Consider the following 20178-nt stretch of genomic DNA (forward strand, 5'->3'; position numbering starts at 1 on the left):
TCCCAGCACTTTGGGAGGCCGAGGTGGGCAGATCACCTGAGGTCGGGAGTTCGAGACAGCTTGGCCAACATGGTGAAGCCCCGTCTCTACTAAAAATACAAAAATTAGCTGGGTGTGATGGCACATGTCTGTAATACCCACTACTCTGGAGGCTGAGGTATGAGGGTCACCTGAACCCAGGAGGTGGAGGTTGCACTGAGCCGAGATTGCCCCACGGCACTCCAACCTGGGTGACAGAGCGAGACTCAGTCTCACAAAAAAAAAAAAAAAAAAAAAAAAAAAAAGGAAAAGAAAAAAGAAATAAGAATGGTTAGTGTTATGGTTGGACCCTATACAAAATACTTATTTTGAGGCTGATTGTGTGCTTATTGCTGAGTTAGGGGACATACCAAAAAATCTGACCTAAAAACTTCACATAAACTTCAAATTCTAGTTGGGTGACACCCATCTGAAACAATATGGGATAATCTCTGATTGCATGTTACAGAATTTAAAATGACTTGGAATACCAAGAAGAGTAAAAGCAGTGAAAGCCACAGTGGCCAGGGGAGAGATCCTGGAGGGGGCAGAGCTTGCATTGAGGAATGATTGCAGCTGATTATCTCGAGGGAAAAAAAGACGGGATGATGAGGGTGATGACTGAAGGAAAGGCAGAAGGACACAAATCAGCAAGGCATGATCTCGTGAAAGGCAAGATATGAGGCCGACCAGAATTCTGGGGAGAGAGGTGGTTCATTGGACCATGAAAGTGGGACCCGGGAAACCAAGAAGAGGAATCTGAACAGAAACTGGAGCAAGGACATTCCATGATGACAGTGATATTTAGTGCAGATGGCCCTGACACTAGTGATTCAGGTGGATTGTAGAGAGTGAAGAAGTGGTCAGACAAGCCAGCTGAAATGTTGCTCAGGATCATCATGGGGATGATGATAACGCAAAGGCAGGGGAAGAATGAACTCTAAGCATGTTTTTAAAATCAAAGCCCTCTCATCTGTGCTCTTTCTGCTGTGACAGGACCCCAACTCAAAGTAGATCAAACAATATTAGAATTCACTGGCACTTGATGGTTATTGCTAACTTTTATTGAGCATTTACAATGCTAATTCTCATACAACCCTGTGAGGTAGGTACTAATAGTACCTTCCATTTTATAGATGAGGTAAGTGAGGCACAGAAAAGTCGTCACTTGTCCAAGTTCACCTAGGTAGAAAGTTGTAGAGTCTGAATTTTGAAATTGGACTCATCTAACTGGCAATTCCAGGGATGGCGCAGACTTTGAGCATGGCTGGCTCCAGTGACTCAACAAAGTCAAAACTCTCTGTTTTTCCACATTGGCTCTCATGCCTTCTCTGGTTTGAGCTCTTTCTACTCTAAATAGACTCCCTGCGTATAGCTGGGAAGATGCTTCTGGTAGTTGCAAATTCACTTATTCCTAGATTAGTAATTCTAGTAGAGAGAGCATTTATTATAATGTCTAATTATGAATTCCAAGAAGGGAATTCTGATTGGTCTCACTGCAGTATAAACCTACCTCTTCGACCAATGACATTTACCAGGGGGATGAAACACCGTGAACTGACAGGCCACAGGTCACATGCTGGTTTCTCAGTGGGGATGGGGTGAGTTACTGTGCTTGACAACCTCATTTCAAATAAGAAAGGGGTAGTTTTCCAAAAGCAATGATGCTGGCTACATGGGAATGATGTAGGTTCGCTGCAGAAATAAGAGACCTTTGGAAGAATGAATCCTTACCATTATGTGGCAGAAAATGAAAAGGTAAATGAGAAGCCATGGTCAAAAGCTACCATCATATATGCCCTCAGTGACTGAGAGAATAATGAACTAATTAACAGAGGTGGGAAAATTGGATGGGGAAGGAGGGCTAGTTTCAGGGAGTTTGATCTGAGCATGGCGAACTTGAGGTAGTTAAAGTAGAAATGTGTAGTACGTAGGTGAGGATTTTCTTCTAGAACCCAGGCTAAGTAAAGGCTTAGGAGTGTAGACAGAGACTTGGGAATTGTGGTTCATGGTTGATTTTCACTTTAATTTTGATTTGTATAGATAATTCTACTTCTGCCTGTCTTAGTAACGTTAAATTGAAATTTTATTTATCAGGCACTTAGAAAATACAAAAGACAAACAATCTACAGGCTTTGCAAAAGTCTAGGCTGAGAAACTGAAGCAACCTTTAGACGGAAGCAATGTAGGAAGCCCAAAGAAGTCTAAGAATTTTATGAGGTGGCTGACCTTGTGTAATCAAAAAGACTCTTAAAAAAATCTATAGAAGTTGAAATTGTTACTCAGTCTGTCATGATTTGTTTAATGTCTTCTTGGTGAGCATCAAATGAAGTTTAGTTTCAAGCCCTTGATGATTTAACGTTTAATGAATATCTTCCAGAGAAGGTATATTCATGTGATTGTTCAGTTATTTAAAGAAAACTGACAGAGTATCATTTCTATCTACCATTGATATCAACAATACAGTTTTATGTTTTTTCCTTTAGATTCAAGATGGTTAGTCCTTTGTATCAACTTCACATATAGATAGTTCTTTTATTTGGATCATGGTGTTAAAATTTAAAATCATAGATTTGATTTTTTTGAGTTATGAATATACTCCTGTGAATTTTGAGCTGTGAATACAGTGAAAATACTCCTTCTTGGCCATAAGTTGCATTCCAGTTAATTATCTCAGTAATAAGTGCCATTGGCTACAGTTGGCTGGGAATTAGAGATGATCAACAGTTATACACCAACATTCCTTTATTCACACAATGAAAATATGGAACATCTACTTTGTTCAAGTCACTGTTCTAGGCATTAGGAAAGACTAAAGCAAAGTAAAAATAAACAAAATTCAATTCTAGTCCTCCAAAAACCCCAAGTAGTACTATGCATTATTAATAAATAGTATAAAAGAAGCTTTGGGTAAATGATACAGGGTGCAAAGATGAAGAATCGTTCCTGGGGAGACCTGGGGGCTTTCATGGATAAAGTGAAGTTTCCTGGGGCTTTAAAGCAATAGAATAATAGGGTAGGACTTTAGGGGTAGAGTCGCTACTGCATACAAAATCAGAGAAAGGCAAGTAATTTGAGGTATGGAAGGAAAGAGGCGTAACAACAGTTGAGGCTAGAAAGGAAGGTTGGGACATTGATTTTGAACCTTTAGGACAGAAGAAACAATTCTAAGTGTATGTCTTAATAATGGTGAATTACAAAGAACTGTAAAAAAACTTACATAAAATAATTTGATAAGTACCACTAATTATAAAGAAACTTTAATTTTTAACTTCTGTAACATTGCTATTTTGTGTATTGAGATTACATAACGCAATCTATAATTATAGCTTATCATCTTCATAGTGAATGACTGTTCACTGAAAACTGATTAAAGTTACCACGTTTGCATACTTGAATTTTCTTAAGCTCCTATCATAGGAAGTCCAAGCATGCCCTAGTGTCCCGGAGTCACAATTTAAAAATAAGTTACTGGCTGAGTACAGTGGTTCACACTTATCCCAGCACTTTGGGAGGCCAAGGCAGGAGGATCACTTGAGTGCTGGAGTTCCAGACCAGCCTGGGCAACAAAACAAGACACCCATCTCTACAAAAAACTAAAAAAATTAGCTGGGGTGTGGTGGCGTGACCCACTACAGTCTCCACTACTTGGGAGGCTTTCATAGATACCTAGGAATTCAAGGCTGTTGTGAGCCATGACTGTGCCACTGCACGCCAGCCTGAGTGTCAGAGTGAAATTCTGCCTCTAAATAAATAAATAATTAATGGCCAGGTGTGGTGGCTCACGCCTGTAATCCCAGCACTTTGGGAGGCCAAGGCGGGCGGGTCATTAGGTCAAGAGATCAAGACCATCCTAGCCAAAGTGGTGAAACCCCGTTTCTACTAAAAACACAAAAATTAGCTGGGCGTGGTGGCGCATGCCTGTAGTCCCAGCTACTCAGGAGGCTGAGGCAGGAGAATCACTTGAACCCGGGAGGCAGAGGTTGTCAAGAGCCGAGATCGCGCCACTGCACTCCAGCTTGGCGACAGAGTGAGACTCCATCTCAAAAAAATAAATAAATATAAAAATAAATAAATAATTAAATAAGTTACAGACCAGGTAACTTAATATGCTGATGCCACTGTCTTTTCCTCCTGTCAGCCGATAATTGTCCATATACCATTACAATAGCCGAAATTAGAAAAGAGGAGGAGGGCAAATGATTGAGCAGGGTTGAAAAGGTGGAATGGATTAGATAATTCCCAAACTGGATGAACTGAGGTTTCAACAAATGCCTATTTAACATAATTTAAAGATTACTGACATTGTTATCTCATTTTCAATACAATGGCTGAGTCACTGAAGCTACCTGAAGCTAAAATGTAAAATTAACTTTTGAAAAGAAATTATTTCAGAATCCAGGATTCTACCATCAACAGCAGTTATAACATTTATGAACCAGAAAAAAAAAAAAAAAAGTTACAGAAATGTGGATCTGAGGAATTTGTCGTAAGGAAACACTGACATCCCAGATTTCCCTAGTGTCTGAGCACAATTCCTACAATTCCAGACAATAAGGAGGAACAGTTCAATGAACTGACAGACAAAATACAAACATGTTATGGCAAAGGAACAAGCTGATTTCTCTGTGTCATGAGGTATTGGACTCAGTATAGCCTCATAAATCTAGAAAAAGTCAAGAGAAATGCATGTACCTTTAATTTATTTATAGACAAATAATCTCTGGCTTTCCAGTTTCTTTAAAAAAGTTATAAATAACTCTTCAAAGAAAACCAGCTCCTCAGGAGCCTTTTTTGATGAGAAATCTGAAACAACCACACTTTTCTGGAAGATGGATCTATCCGAAAATTCCTCTCCTGTTGTTTTTGTCTCTAGCAGCCTCAACAAACGGTTCCTTAAAAAAATAATTTTTTTGTAGTCCTCCTTTAGTTGAATGTTTCAGTTAGACACTTTGGGCTAGAAGGAATGGAGATTCACTTAGCCGGGTAAAAGGGGTTAACCGTCAGGATGTATACGGGGCAACTAGGAAGATATGGGACTCCACTGAAAGCCAAAAGAGGGCCATTTACCATGATAGGACCTCTACAGACTGAGGGCTGTTAAACCAGAACGTGTCAGAATGGCTTTTGTAGCTCTTTCAACATCTAAATACTCTGGGGGCTGAGTGTGGTGATTTACGCCTGTAATCCTAGCACTTTGGGAGGTCTAGGTGGGAGGATTACCTGAGGTCAGGAGTTCCAGACCAGTCTGGCCAACATGCTGAAACCCCATCTCTACTGAAAATACAAAAATTAGCCAGGTATGGTGGCACATGCCTGTAATCCCAGCTACTCAGGAGGCTGAGGCAGCAGAATTACTTCAACCTGGGAGGTGGAGGTTGTAGTGAGCCGAGATTTCACCACTGCACTCCAGCCTGGGCAACAGAGCCAGACTCCATCTCAAAATAATAATAATAATAAAAATAATAAAAAATAAATACTCTGGAGATTCTGATTCAGTAGATCTGGATGAGGCCCAAGCATTTCCATGAAGAAGCGTCTCACAGGCTGCTTCTGATGGGCAGCTCTGGTGAAGAACTAGCCTTTACTGCACTGGGGACTCCTGGTTAACACCACTCTGTTGTTTTCACAGATTCAGTTTGATACGATTTGGCTGTGTTAACCCAAATCTCGTCTTGAATTGTAGCTCCCATGATTCCCACGTGTTGTGGGAGGGACCCGGTGGGAGATAATTGAATCATGGGGCGGTTTTCCCCCATACTATTCTTTTGATAGTGAATAAGATTCACGAGATCTGATGGCTTTATAAGGGAAAACTCCTTTTGCTTGGTTCTTATTCTCTTTTTTGCCTGCTGCCATGTAAGACGTGCCTTTCACTTTCTGCCATGATTGTGAGGCCTCCCCAGCCACATGGAACTGTGAGTCCATTAAACCTCTTTTTTTTTTTTTTTAATAAATTACCCAGTCTCAGGTATGTCTTTATCAGCAGTGTAAAAATGGACTAAAACACAGTGCTTTCTGTTTACTTCTCTTTATGCTTCTAATTAGCTTCCTCAACCTCTATCTTTTCTCTAATTCATAGCTTTTACTTAATCTTTGATTTGTTCCCTCATTATTTTGATTTATTGGTGTCCGTTCTTGCTGCTAGCAGTCTCATGCTGTACAAGGTCTGAATTCAAATAGATAGAAAAATCCTGAGTAGCTCAGTTTGTCCCTAGTTGATAACGTTGTGCTCCAAGCCACCTCATAGGTCGTTGACCAGCCCAGGATTGGCTGGGTTGGCTGCCTACCCCTGGTCCAATCAGTTGTGGCTGTGGTTAGGGGATGGAAGAGCTGGGCAAATGGCTGTCTCGAGTTCCCGCAACAGGATCAGGGAGCTGAGCTGCCTCCGCAGTGCCTGTGGATCCGGCAGACGTTGTGAATGCATTCTAACAAGCCTCTTCTCAGAGGTTCTCTGGGATTTATTAGACAATACGAAGACAGTGACTTTCAATTTGGAAGATATGATCACCCTTTTTAAACATAAAAAATGTCACCCCCACCTGTTTGTTGTACTTGCAGTATCTATGATGAATAAAATACATTATATAATACATAGTACACATACAAAAAGCTGTTTTATCTTTATCAAATGTGGTTTTTGTTTGTTGTTTTGTTTTTGTTTGTTGGTTTGTTTTTAGATGGAGTTTTGTTCTTGTTGCCCAGGCTGGAGTGCAGTGGCATGATCTCGGCTCACTCAACCTAGAACCTCCTGGGTTCAAGTGATTCTCCTGCCTCAGCTCCCCAAGTAGCTGGGATTACAGGTGCATACCACCATGCCCAGCTACTTTTTTGTATTTTTAGTAGAGATGGGGTTTCATCATGTTGGCCAGGCTGGTCTTGAACTCCTGACCTCAGGTGATTCACCTGCCTCGGCCTCCCAAAGTGCAGGGATTACAGGCATGAGCCACCGTGCCCGGCCTAGTGAAGGTTTTACATGAGTTATTAATCATAAAGTTAAAACTTACACTTTAAAGATAATAATACATTTACTATTTATGTATAAAAGGTACATTATTTATTCAATCTACAGAAAATGTATAAACCAAAAATAAAATCCTAAACCCCCCACTGACCTAATGAACTCCCTCTTGGGAAGACCTCAGAAAAACCTTAAAAAGTGAGTTCCCAGCCTATCAGGACAGGAGGTCAGACATACCCTAAACTCCTAAAGAGTTTAGACACAACAACTTACCAGCATTATGTTATAGTAGAGCTCATAAGTCTGACAGAACACTCTTTGTGGCAATAAGATACCAAATTATAAACAAGAGGCCCTGCTAGGCAAAGGTTAAGTCGTGCACTCTTGCACTTAAAGAATAACTATATTCTTGCATCCAGGAGGCTTTTCTTCTCTGGCAGCTAAACGAGCACTGGCCTTGAGAGATGCAATATTTTAACAATTTGCAGCTCCACCAGATGCTGACTAACTGACCCCCAACCATTTTCCCACAAGCCATAACTACATCTTTGATTGGACAAGAGACCAATTTCAGTAACTTTCTCCTGATAAGACCACTGACCATGGACTGATTCTGGCCAGTTTACAGAGGCTGCACAGTTGTGTCTTTGTGTCTTGAAAAGAGCAAAATTGTGTCCTGAAAAGACCCAATTAGGCCTAATTGTAATACATTTAAATGTTTCGTCTCCACTCGCAGGTGAACCTGGATCATGTGTAACATGCATGTTTGTTCCCTAGCCTGCATCATGACCACTTTCATGAATGTCCATAGCTCCTGTTGAATATGTATGTTTAGCTAACCCATTCATCAAATATCTTCTACCCCAATGCCTTCTCCTTCAAAGTGCCTGGCTTTCGTGTTAGCCCTCCCAGCTTGCCACATGACCACCTTGCAGGTTGTAACCCTTTATAAGAAATAAAGTCTCCTTTTCCAAATTTATAGATCTTGTGATTTTTTTTTTTTTTTTTAATTAGCAATGCTTGGTACACATATGGTTTCCTGGATTCCTTGAAATAACTCTGGTTCCTTAGGGTGTTTTGTCCGCGGGTTACGAATGCTTTTGTGGTACAATAAGCACATTGCCTAGATCATGAACGCCTGCATTTGAGCCTCAGGATCTACTACTCATTTCGGTTCTCAGAACCCATGGTTGTTCTACATTTCCTCCCCTTGAATCTGGGCAGACTTATGACTGATTCAACAAATAGAATACAGTGGAATGATCCTAATGATTTCTGAGGCTGGGCCATAAATCGCTATAGAGTAACTATTTGACACACGTAATATAAGAGAGAGAGGGAGGACCTTGGGGATGATTTCATCAAGCAATTCAACGTTACCCCTAAATCCTGATTTCCTTCTTTCTCCATTCTGCCATCTGTAATATGTTTTATTTCTTTCTAAGTCTGACTTTCTTCCTAAGTCTGGCTTTCTTCCTGGTCAAAAAATAGCTGCCAACAACTTCTATTAGCATGACTCCTTGGAAAAAGAGGGAGAGAGGGAAAGAGATTTGAGAGAGAAAGGAAAGCTGTAGGAGGAAAAAGTAGCAATCATAGATTAATCCATTGTCAACTACCTTCCAGTGCTGATGTTGAGAAGTCAGGTAGCATTCTCATCCCTTACCATTTTTATGTGACTTTTAAAAATTATGGGAATTTTTGGAATCTTTAAATCCCTAGGTTCTAATGTTCTGCCATATTATACCTGGTCATGCATCATTTTCAATCTTTTATTTATACAGAAACGTATGTTCTTTAGTTTAGGGATGTTTTCTTGTGTTATTTCCTTGAAAATTTATTTCTCTCCATTTTCTTCTTCTTTTTTCTTCTCCTGGAATTCTTAATAGTTGGATGTTGGCACTTCTAAATTGGTACTTTAATATTCTAAGTTTTCCCTCTTATCTTTTCTGGGGTTTTTTTGGTTCTTTTTTTCTAAGAGATTTACTTTGCTTTCTCGTTAAAAATTAAGAGTTAATTCCATTTTTGGATTTTAATTTCCATCACTTTTATTAAAGGATAGCATTCTGTTCCTGTTTCATGAATATGACACTTAGTTTCATCTCCTTGAGAATATTAACCATGACTTCACTGATGTTTTCTACTGCCTTCTCTCTGTTCAAATGAAGTCCTTTTTTTGTCAATTTATTTGTTTGTATCTCTATTTTTGTGTGTTTATGCTGAAGTATTTCCTCAAATATCTAGAGATCTTTGGCTATCTCTTCATATTTAACAGTGAGTCATTAGGAAACTGATCAGAGGCTCTGTATTGGTGGCCAGTTTTTGCCAACAGATACTAGTGAGCTTTGTTATACAGTAATCAGTTGGTAAGCAAGCTTTTCATTGTGAAAATTCCAAACATGAAAATCGTAGGGTTTTGGGGTTGTTTCTGAAGAGCTCTGCTAATTTCTGCGTGGGTGTATCTCATGGGTGCAGGCATTCTGGAATCAGGGGAAGAAACTGGAGCCCTACCGTTCAATCAGCAAAAGTTTTTCACTCCTCTCTTTTCAGCTTTGCTCCCCACCCTTGCTGTCTACTATACCTGGGATGATCTGGTATGGAAATACTTCCTCTCCATTTTTTTGGAGACCTTGATCTCCATGTGTAGGCAGGAGGAGGAGGAGTTACTTGAATTCAAGGGAAAGGTGATGGGACCGGGGGCAGGGCTACCAGTGGATAAATGAGCAACCAACCCCCTAATTGCAATCACACACCTTTTTCCTGCCTTAAGAGTTCCCTGAAAATACCAGATATACAAGGGTTCTGAGCCTCATCGGGCCTCTGTGAGGGTAGATTGACTCAATTCCTACTGGTATCCCTATCCATAGGTGCTTAGGTGGCAGCTTTCTTAAGTCTATTCCTACTCTTCTGTCTGCTCTCCTAACTTCAAAAGATGATTAATGTTGCTCATAAGCTATTGTCACCTGTCATATTTTCTTTGTCCTTGTGAATTTGTGACTTTTTTTCACGTATTTGCTGCATTTAAAAATGGTTCGGGAGAAACAATATTAAAATGCTGATTGATTTGCCATGCTTATCTGGAAAACCTTGCTCCTTTTTGCAGTCCAAAATGTTTTCTCTAATTTTTTTGCTCTTAGACTCCCAGATCACAAATGCAGGCAACCCAGAGTTCATTTTTCGCTCTATTTTGTCATCCTCGGTGGTGGAGATCACTGTCACGTGACTCTCCAGCATACTAAACATCTGTAGCCCTCTCAAAGCAAGCTCTGCCTGACTTCTGCTGTCTCTCAATCCTTCAGCCTCCAGGGCATCCTGGCAGAGATGGGAATCAAGAAAGAAGGTACAGTGTGCCGGGAGAAACCCAGGAAGATCTCGTCACTGGGAAATGTGGGATTTAGGCCATTGGGAAATATAACCTAGGCTCGTTATGTTTTATTTCACTTGAGTGTATTCTGAAGAAACAGAAGATGATATGTAAGAGGAAAAGGTGAAGAAACTGCACATTGTAGCAGAAAATGACAGATCTTGGAACATTTTTTAAAAATGGGAATAAAAACACAAGACAATTATTTGGGGGCCGATCACAGAATTTATTGGAATAGCTTTATCTAATTGCCATGCAATTCAATACCAATTATGTGTCTCCTTAAATAGGTGCCAAATTAACTTTGAGGAATGCACTATTTGATTAGAATAGTAAACAGTCTACACATATATTCAATATTTATTGTCTGTTGATGTTGTAATCAGCAGAAAAGGAGCTTATTGACAGCTGGCTGCAGAGAGAAGCAAAGAGTATTAGTATAAAGGGCCCTGATAATGATGAAATATTTTTGGAGCTGGAGTCAACTACAGAGTTTAGGACTCTCCATACCAGCCAAGAAGCATTGAACAGATCAAGGAAATGGATCTTTTGCTTGGAATTGTGGATAAACCTAATAACCTCTAAGTCTTGGTCTCTTCTTATCTGTAATGTAGAGAAAATAATTACTCCTAACTCTTAGGATTATTGTGGGGATTAAACTTCTGAAATATAGTAATTGCTCAATAAAAGTTAGTTGTTGTTATTATTATTTCTTTTGGTAGGAAAATTGTTGCTGGAGTTACAATTGTTACCATTATTTGTTTCATGAAGTTCTGAAGGTAACCTGGGCCTTGAGGGCGACTTATAATAAATGGAGGAGGTAGTCACTGGCCAAGGTGTAACTACATCAGCCTTCAAGGGGAGGAAACAAAGGTCACTGAAAGTTATGGGACTAAATTCAGAGACACATTTACAATTGTTAGCTTCTCCTTTGGTGGATTTTTGTTGGCAGGCCAAATCTCTATCTCTCATAACTCACTGTACTGTTGTCTATCCTACAAAGACTGTTTACTGATGACCCTCCAATGACTACAATAGCACTAGACATACTGGCTGCTTAATAGATAGTTGCTGAATGAATGGATGAATGAATGGATGGATGGATGAATGAATGAGGCAGAAGAGTTTGTTTGCTGTGGTTGCTGTTTTGCGCATCAGAAGCTCATGTGCCATGGTTACTTACAGCTTGAAATAGCAAGAGAGATGAGTTGGCAATTATTTTTCTTTGATTGGGGGTGTTCTATAGTTTTTAAAAAATTATCAGTGTTTTGGCAGCTTTTATCGTACCATGTTTGGACGATAAATGACTACTTTGTTGCAGAAAGGTAACACATGTCTCCTATATTTTATGAAATAACAAACCTTTCATCTCATTGCTGAATTTTTAGAGCAATGTTTTATAATTAGAAAAAAAAAAATAAACCTTTGCCAAAAGTGAAAAGTTTGGGGACGAATAAAGAGCAATCTAGTCTTAGGTATGTGCGAATCGGGGAACAAGAGCCATACACACACAGGAGTTCGCTGCAGGGGGAGAAAGGGTAGTAGCTGTTCTGCCAGAGAGCTGCAGCTGACAGGGGTTCCACCACGGACAGGTCTGGCTGATGAGACTGTTGTTGAGTAGAACATTCACCAGGTAATTAAAGAATAAGAGTAAAAAATGGAAGATTTGGATAAAGGTGGAATATTAGAGAGGCCTCAGACTCTGAGTTGGGAGAGACTAGATAACAAAGAGAAAACTAGACAGTGAATTAAGAAAGGGGAGTTTATGTAGTAGGTTTGGAGCAGAGATATCAATAAAGGAGGAATGGGGCAGCAAGTAGCCTCAAGGAGCCGTTAGTTTGCATATTCTAAGTTAGTACCATGGTTTTCAAAATGGGGTCTGTTGTAGTGTCTTGAGGAGCTCAAAGCTGATTGAAACATGCCAGGTATTTTTTTGGTGCTTAGGGACAAGCGACTTTCATTTTACTTAGGGCTAAGAGATGCTTACTAGTAACCTACTAAGAAAGCCAAGGGTTGCTAAGCATAACAATTTATAAACTAAAAGTAATGTACTATTAGAGTTGATGAAAAATCGAATTCAGTAGTCTACTGACAAGGCTGGTTGACTCCCAGTACCACAAGTGTATATGTTGTGAGGGTTGTATGGCATATGCTCATGATGATGGTTGGAATTCTGACACTTTTTTGAAAGGGTACTTTGTTAACAGTATCATCAACATTTTCTTGAATTGGTCATGATTTTCAGTTGCTACCATTCTGGCTATTTAATGACTAACTGAATTTAGCTTTGTTACTATAAATTTGTTGGTTGTTTGGTTAGACATTTGCAAGTAGTGACACATATTTGTGTCAGTGCTATTTGGGGCTTAATTTTTCCCAAAACTAGAACTTGAGATGTAGATAATTCTATCTACATCTATTCTTTTTTTTTTTTTTTTTTTTTTTTTTGAGACGGAGTCTTGCTCTGCCGCCCATCTCGGCTCACTGCAAGCTCCGCCTCCCGGGTTCACGCCATTCTCCTGTCTCAGCCTCCTGAGTAGCTGGGACTACAGGCGCCCGCCACCTCGCCCGGCTAGTTTTTTGTATTTTTTTAGTAGAGACGGGGTTTCACCGTGTTAGCCAGGATGGTCTCGATCTCCTGATCTCGTGATCCGCCCGTCTCAGCCTCCCAAAGTGCTGGGATTACAGGCTTGAGCCACCGGGCCCGGCCTCTATCTACATCTATTCTATCTACACCTATCTATTCTATCTACATCCACATCATTCTATCTACATCTACATCTATTGCTAGAGTAGATGTATAGAGAAAACCCGCTGTGTTTTCTTATAGAGTGATGGTTTATTTTTATCACTCAGTTCTTTCTCTTATTGAAAATCAGACTTGGTGGAGCATGGGGTCATTTTCCTTACTTGGATGAACTATAGTCCAAATAGTTTGAGATACAATGTTTAGGCTGGGTGTGGTCGCTGATGCCTGTAATCCCAGCACTTTGGGAGGCTGAGGTGGGAGGCTTTCTTGAGACCAGGAGTTCGAGACCAGTGTATACAACATAGTGAGACCTTGTCTCTACAAAATAATAAATAAATAAATAAATAAATAAATAAATAAATAAATAAATGGCTGGGAGTCTACTTGTATGTTGGTGATATTTAGGGAAATGTCCTAAAGAGCCAAAATTCCATTGAAAATTATTAGGTTACTATAAAAGTCTTAACTTCACTTTTATTATCAAATACTTGGAAGTGTAGGTGTCATGATTCAGGAAGACTTGACTACAAAGCATGCAGATAGACCAGTGTGAGGCAGGAAGAAAAACGAGAAAGCACGCATCTGGTAAGTCTGGGGCTAAGGAAGCAAACAACCCTGTAGCTTGGGTTTCTAAGAACATGGTATCTGGGGAGGTGGGAAATTCCAAATTGAGTGAATTAGGATATCAATTCCTATAATCCTGGTAGTCTGACACTGAAGGTTACTTGAATCCAGAATTTGAGTCCAGATTCCTAGATTGTTAACTGAGCAAAAACATAGATGGCCCTAGACTATTTATACTAATTACTCCCTGCTGTGAGCATTTCTACAGGGCTCAACCCAACCCAAATCTAAACATGACAACATATGAAGAGAGGGACAAGAATGCTGGGAATGAAGGTCTGAGCCCAGGAATGATTTTCTGGACAGGTTTAGGTGTTCTTAGTGGTTTGTTTTATGCAGCGGCCCATGTAATGGGAGATGGGGGTGAGGGGCAGGGAGGAGAGACTAGAAAAAGGCCCTCCAAAGCAACTTACTAGCCTCTCTTTTAGGATCCGCCAGAATCCAAGACGACTCTTCATTTTGGGCTAGACTACAGGTTTCTTTCAAATACAATAGGACAAAAATTGAAGAACACCAAGACATAGAGAAGTGCGAAAGAGTTCTTTCTCCTTTTGTTCCCCATCAAATCAAGTGCTAAGTATTCAAGTATTACCTGCGTTGCTTTCAGCCCTCTTCCAGACGTGGATAGCTGTGATAGGCCTGCATCCCAGAGCAGGTGTGGTTCATTTAGACAGGGGGTGAACACAAGGCTGTTCTGCCCACCTGGGCAACTGTTTCAGCTGTGCGGGGAGGATTATGACCTTGTTATCCCCTCCTTGGGGCAGAAATCATGGGCCCATGTGATGTTCTATGATTGTTTTTCTTTATTTGAGATACAAAATGGAGACATTTCTTCCCAATATATTTATAGAGAGACAAACATCAAAAGGACAAGAAAGATTTCTTTAAAAAGAATTTTTAAGCCAGAGATTTGCAGGTGCTACATTTTCTTTCATTGCAACCTGTCTCTAGGGAAGGTGTGAAAAGATCTTGGCACACTTCTTTTACTAACAGTGGTCACAGCCCATCTGGGAGGAAGAATCAGTACACAGTGATGCCAGATATCTCAAGGCTCAATTAGGAGGTTTTCCTGAGTCTCCAATATTTCTCTCTGGAGGGTCTCATCTGCTGCACAACACCATCCTTCACACCAGAACAGGAGCCCCAACAATGCAGGGATTCTTTTGGTGTGTTTCATTCAGAGTTGTGTCTTCAGTGACTAAAACAATACCAGGCACATAATAAGTGCTAAATAAAAATTGTTGAACAAATGAACAAATGTCCTTCACCTCATTCATCATGAATGGAGGTGATAATATATAGCTAACATTTATTAATATTTTACTACGTACTTAGGAATGTACTAACTACTTTACAAACTTTTTTTTTTTTTTTTTTTTTTTTTTTTTTTTTTTTTGAGACAGAATCTCACTCTGTCTCCAGGCTGGAGTGCAGTGGCATGATCTTGGCTCACTGCAGCCTCTGCCTCCCAGGTTCAAGCGATTCTCCTGCCTCAGCCTCCCAAGCAGATGGGACTACTGGTGTGCACCACCATGCCCAGTTAATTTTTGTATTTTTAGTAGAAATGGGGTTTCACCATATTGACCAGGATGGTCTCAACTTGACCTCGTGATCTGCCCGCCTCGGCCTTCTGAAGTGCTGGGATAATAGGCGTGAGCCACAAACGTTATTATTATTATTATTTTTTTTTTTTAGAAAAAGGTTTTATTATTAAGATAATTTAAAAGAAGACATTGATAGAAAATGAAAAGAAATTATGAACCCTGTCAAACCCATTCAATTCAATGTTCTAGTTCTTCATTTCCTAGATACAACTCTGTACCATGGTCATAATTTTTCCATCTCATGAATAAGAGGAAAAATGATAGGAGTGGAGACTATCCCGAGGAATACTTTTGAGATTAGTGGATAAGTGTTCAATGAATAAGTCAAGTATATCTAAAGAAACACTGAACGTACATGTATATCACAGTCAGTATCTCATATCGTGAACAGTTAATCAAAATAGCTTTCTCTTTCCTAACCATTTTGCCATACTACAATGATCTACTTAAAATACAAATTTCACAACTGCAATGATTCTTCACTGCCCACAATTAATGCACTGTTTCATAAACTATGTTCTACCAATTATATATTGCCTATTATGTTTAATTGTCACTATAAAGAAATAATGCACAGGCGTGGTGGCTCATGCCTGTAATCCCAGCACCTTGGGAGACCGAGGCAGGGGAACCATTTGAGCCCAGGAGTTTTGGCAGCAGCCTGGGAAACAGAGTGAGGCCTTTTGGCTACAAAAAAAAATTAAAAAAAAAAATTAGCAGGGTGTAGTGGCACGTGCCTGAAGTCCCAGCTGTTTAAGAGGATGGGGTGGGAGGACCGAGTTGAACCCAGGAGCTTGAGGCTGCAGTGAGCCAAGATCATGCCACTGCACTCCAGGGCAAGCCCTTGTCTTCAAAAACAAAAAAAAAATTAAGAAAAGTAATGTGTTGAACAAACATCAAGTACGAAGTATACTAATACAGTGGATAAATGCTACTCCAACTCTGATCCACTGACTGCCAGGATCAGCATGACACTGCAGATGAAACTCAAGAATCTTTCACAAGAGGCTATCCAGCTGATTGTTCTGAATGTGAAAGTTTTAGAAGCACTGTTCCAGAGGATGAAAATGAGGGGACCTAATTTCTTCTCTCTTAGGAATCTTACCCACGAAAAGGTATTGCAAGCATCTGTTGAGGAGCTGGAATTCTTAAAACCTCTCAAAGCATGCTGTGTGAATAAACGGACAGTGTTCAGATTTCTGACTCTAACAGACCTTCTAGCCATGGAAGCCTACAGCCCTTTTAAAAGATATACTTTCAATGCAAAAACACTATTTTATTTAATCTTTACAACACCCAATGAAGTACGTATTAATAATGGTACTATTATTATTATTCCCACTTTATATTCTGAGACTAAGGGAATCTAGTAAACCCCAAAGTTATTCTGCTAGGAAGAAGCCTAAGTGGGAGTCTGAGTCCTCCGATCCTATTCAGTGCTGTCCTCAAGAAGGTTACAATCCAGTTAGGATGATGAAATTGGTGCTAGTGAAACAATTAGTCTTCCTACTTTCTCTATCAGTGCTTTTGTTTTCCATTCAGGGCAGATGAATCATCTGAGGATCTTGTTAAAGTGCAAGTTCTGTTTCAGTATGTGTGAAGTGAGCCACAAAATACTGCCGGTCTAAAAAGCTCCCAGGTGATGCCAACACTGCTGGCCCCCAGAATATGCTTTGAGAAACAAGTTTACATCCCCTTTTCCCTTCTCAGGCATTGCTGTTGCTGGAGGCTTCTGTGGTCTAGGGCAATGTGCCCCAAATACCTCTAACAAAGTGACTCTCATCTTCTTAGTTTTCACAATACTTATAGAACACTGGAAGTATTCTTCATTTAGGGTTTTTGATTAAGTAGATTCACTTTTTAAGTATGGAAATCAAATCAAGATGCATTAAAGACTTAACTGTAAAAAGTAAAACTCTAAAAAGCCCGGAAGAAAACCTAGGAAATACCATTCTGTACATAGGAATTGGCAAAGATTTCATGACAAAGACACCAAAAGCAATAGCAACTAAAGCAAAAATTGACAAATGGGATCTAATTAAATGAAAGAGCTTCTCCACAGCAAAAGAAACAGTCAACAGAGTAAATAAACAACCTACAGAATGGGAGAAAATATTTGCAAAGTATGCATCTGACAATGGTCTAATATTCAGAATCAATAAGGAACTTAAACAAATTTACAAGCAAAAAACAACCTCATTAATAAGTGGGCAAAGGACATGAACAGATGCTTTTCAAAAGAAGACATGCATGCAGCCAACAAGCTTATGAAAAAATGCTCAATATTACTAATCGTTAAAGAAAGTAAATCAAAATCACAATGAGATAACCATCTCACACCAGTCAGAATGGCTATTACTAAAAAGTAAAAAAAAACCAGACGCTGGCGTGGTTGCGGAGAAAGGGAAACGCACACTGCTGGTGGGAATGTACATCAGTTCAACCATTGTGGAAAGCAGTGTGGTGATTCCTCAAAGAACTAAAAACAGAACTATCATTTGACCCAGCAGTCCTATTACATATCCTAGGTATATATCCAAAGGAATATAAATCATTCTACTAGAGAGACTCATGCACATGAACGTTCATGGAAGCACTATTCACAATAGCAGAGTCGTGGAATCAACCTAAAATGCCCATCACTGGTAGACTGGATAAAGAAAATGTGGTACATATACACGATGAGATACTATGCAGCCATTAAAAAGAACAAGATTATGTCCTTTGCAGGAACATGGATGGAGCTGGAAGCCATCATCCTTAGCAAACTAACTCAGGAACAGAAAACCAAATACCGCATGTTCTCACCTATAAGAGGGAGTTAAATATTGAGAACACATGGCCACAAAGAGGGGAACAACAGATACTGGGGCCTACTTGAAGGTGAAGTGTAGGATGAGGGAGAGGATCAGGAAAAAATAACTATCTGGGGCAGGCTCGGTGGTTCACGCCTGTAATCCCAGCGCTTTGGGAGGCCGAGGCAGGTGGATCACCTGAGGTCAGGAGATTGAGAAAAGCCTGGCCAACGTGATGAAACCTCATCTCTACTAAAAATACAAAAATTAGCCTGGTGTAGTGGCTAATCCCAGATCTGTAATCCCAGCTACCTGGGAGGCTGAAGCAGGAGAATCGCTTGAGGCTGGGAGGCCGAGGTGGCAGTGAACTGAGATTGCACCATTGCACTCCAGCCTGGGCGACAAGAGGGAGACTCTGAGAAGGAAGGAAGGAAGGAAGGAAGGAAGGAAGGAAGGAGAGAAAGAGAGAAAAGAAGGAGAAAAAGAAAAGAAGGAAAGAAGGAAGGAAGGAAAGAAAGAAAGGAGGGAAGGAGGGAGGGGAAAGAGAGAGAAATAGAGATGGGGGAGGGAGGGACAGAAGGAGGGAGGGAGGGAGAAAGGAAGGAAAGAAGGAAGAAGGAAGGAAGGAAGGAAGGGAAGAAACTGTTGCTATACTTAGTACCTGGGTGACAAAACAATCTGTACACCAAACACCCGCGTCACCCCCATAGTTTACCTATATAACAAACCTGCACATGTACCCCGAACCTAAAATAAAAGTTAAAAAATAAATTAAAACAAATGTAAAAGAGAAGTGAAATGTATTTATTTGTTTTGAGTTGTATTGGTTTTTCCAGAATGTGTGATAAAGTGCACAAGTCTTATGCACATAGCCCCATGAGTTTTTATACCCCTCGCACAGAGGGAGACAACTACCACCCCTATCAAGAGAGAAAACATTTCTTAGCCCCAGAATGCTACCTCATGCCCCTTCCCAGTGAATATCACTCTCTCACGCGATCATTGTTCCGCCATCTGTTACGCACATTAGTTTTGCCTCTTCTTGAACTTCATAAAAATGGAATTGTAAGGCTGGGCCCAGTGGCTCACACCTGTAATCCCAGCACTGTGGGAGGATGAGGTGGGTGGATCACTTGAGAACAGGAGTTTGAGACCAGCCTGGCCAACATGGTAAAACCCCATCTCTACTAAAAATACAATTAGCTGGGTATGGTAGCGGGCACCTGTAATCCCAGGTACTCGGGAGGCTGAGGCAGGAGAATCACTTGAACATGGGAGGTGGAGGTTGCAGTGAGCTGAGATCGCTCCACTGTACTCTAGCCTGGGTGACAAAGTAAGACTCCATCTCAAAAAAAAAAAAAAGAAAAAAAAGAAAAGCATAACTATTCATTTTCACCCATGCACCTCCTAAAATTATTTCCCATATGCTATTTTGGGAAACATTGGTAGAGCAGAAGAAAGTCATGGACTTTGGCTTAAGACACTCTTGGGTTGGAATCTTGGCTCTGTTGCTTACTATAGCTGTGCGATCTTGGTCGAATAACTTACTTACATGATTTAAGTGACGGTTTGCAATCTCTGAGTCTGAGCTTAATGAACTGCAATTTTATGTTAACAACATAAATGAATCCTACAATGAGACTGAGGGAAAGAAGCTGGAGCCAAAAAGGGTACACGCACTGTATGATTCCATTTATAAATAGTATAAAAACAAGCAAAACTAATCTTTGCTACTGAAAGCGAGGATCATGATTACCTTTGAGAGGAGGTAGTGACTAGGAGAGATTCAAGGGGAGCCTTTTTGGGGTGCTGGAAATAATAATAATAATAATCAAAATAATATTAATATAATAATTATATTAATAACATTAATATAATAATTATATTATAATATTAATATAATAAAATATTAAATTAATAGAATATATAATAATAAGTAATGTAATAATAATAATTATTATTATTTTGAGACAGAGCCTTACTCCATCACTCAGGATTGAGTGCAGTGGTGCAATCAGGGCTCACCGTAGTTTCAATCTCCCTGGCTCAAGCATTCCTCCCACCTC

Source organism: Macaca nemestrina, chromosome 5, assembly GCF_043159975.1.
Source record: "Macaca nemestrina isolate mMacNem1 chromosome 5, mMacNem.hap1, whole genome shotgun sequence".
NCBI lineage: Eukaryota > Metazoa > Chordata > Mammalia > Primates > Cercopithecidae > Macaca > Macaca nemestrina.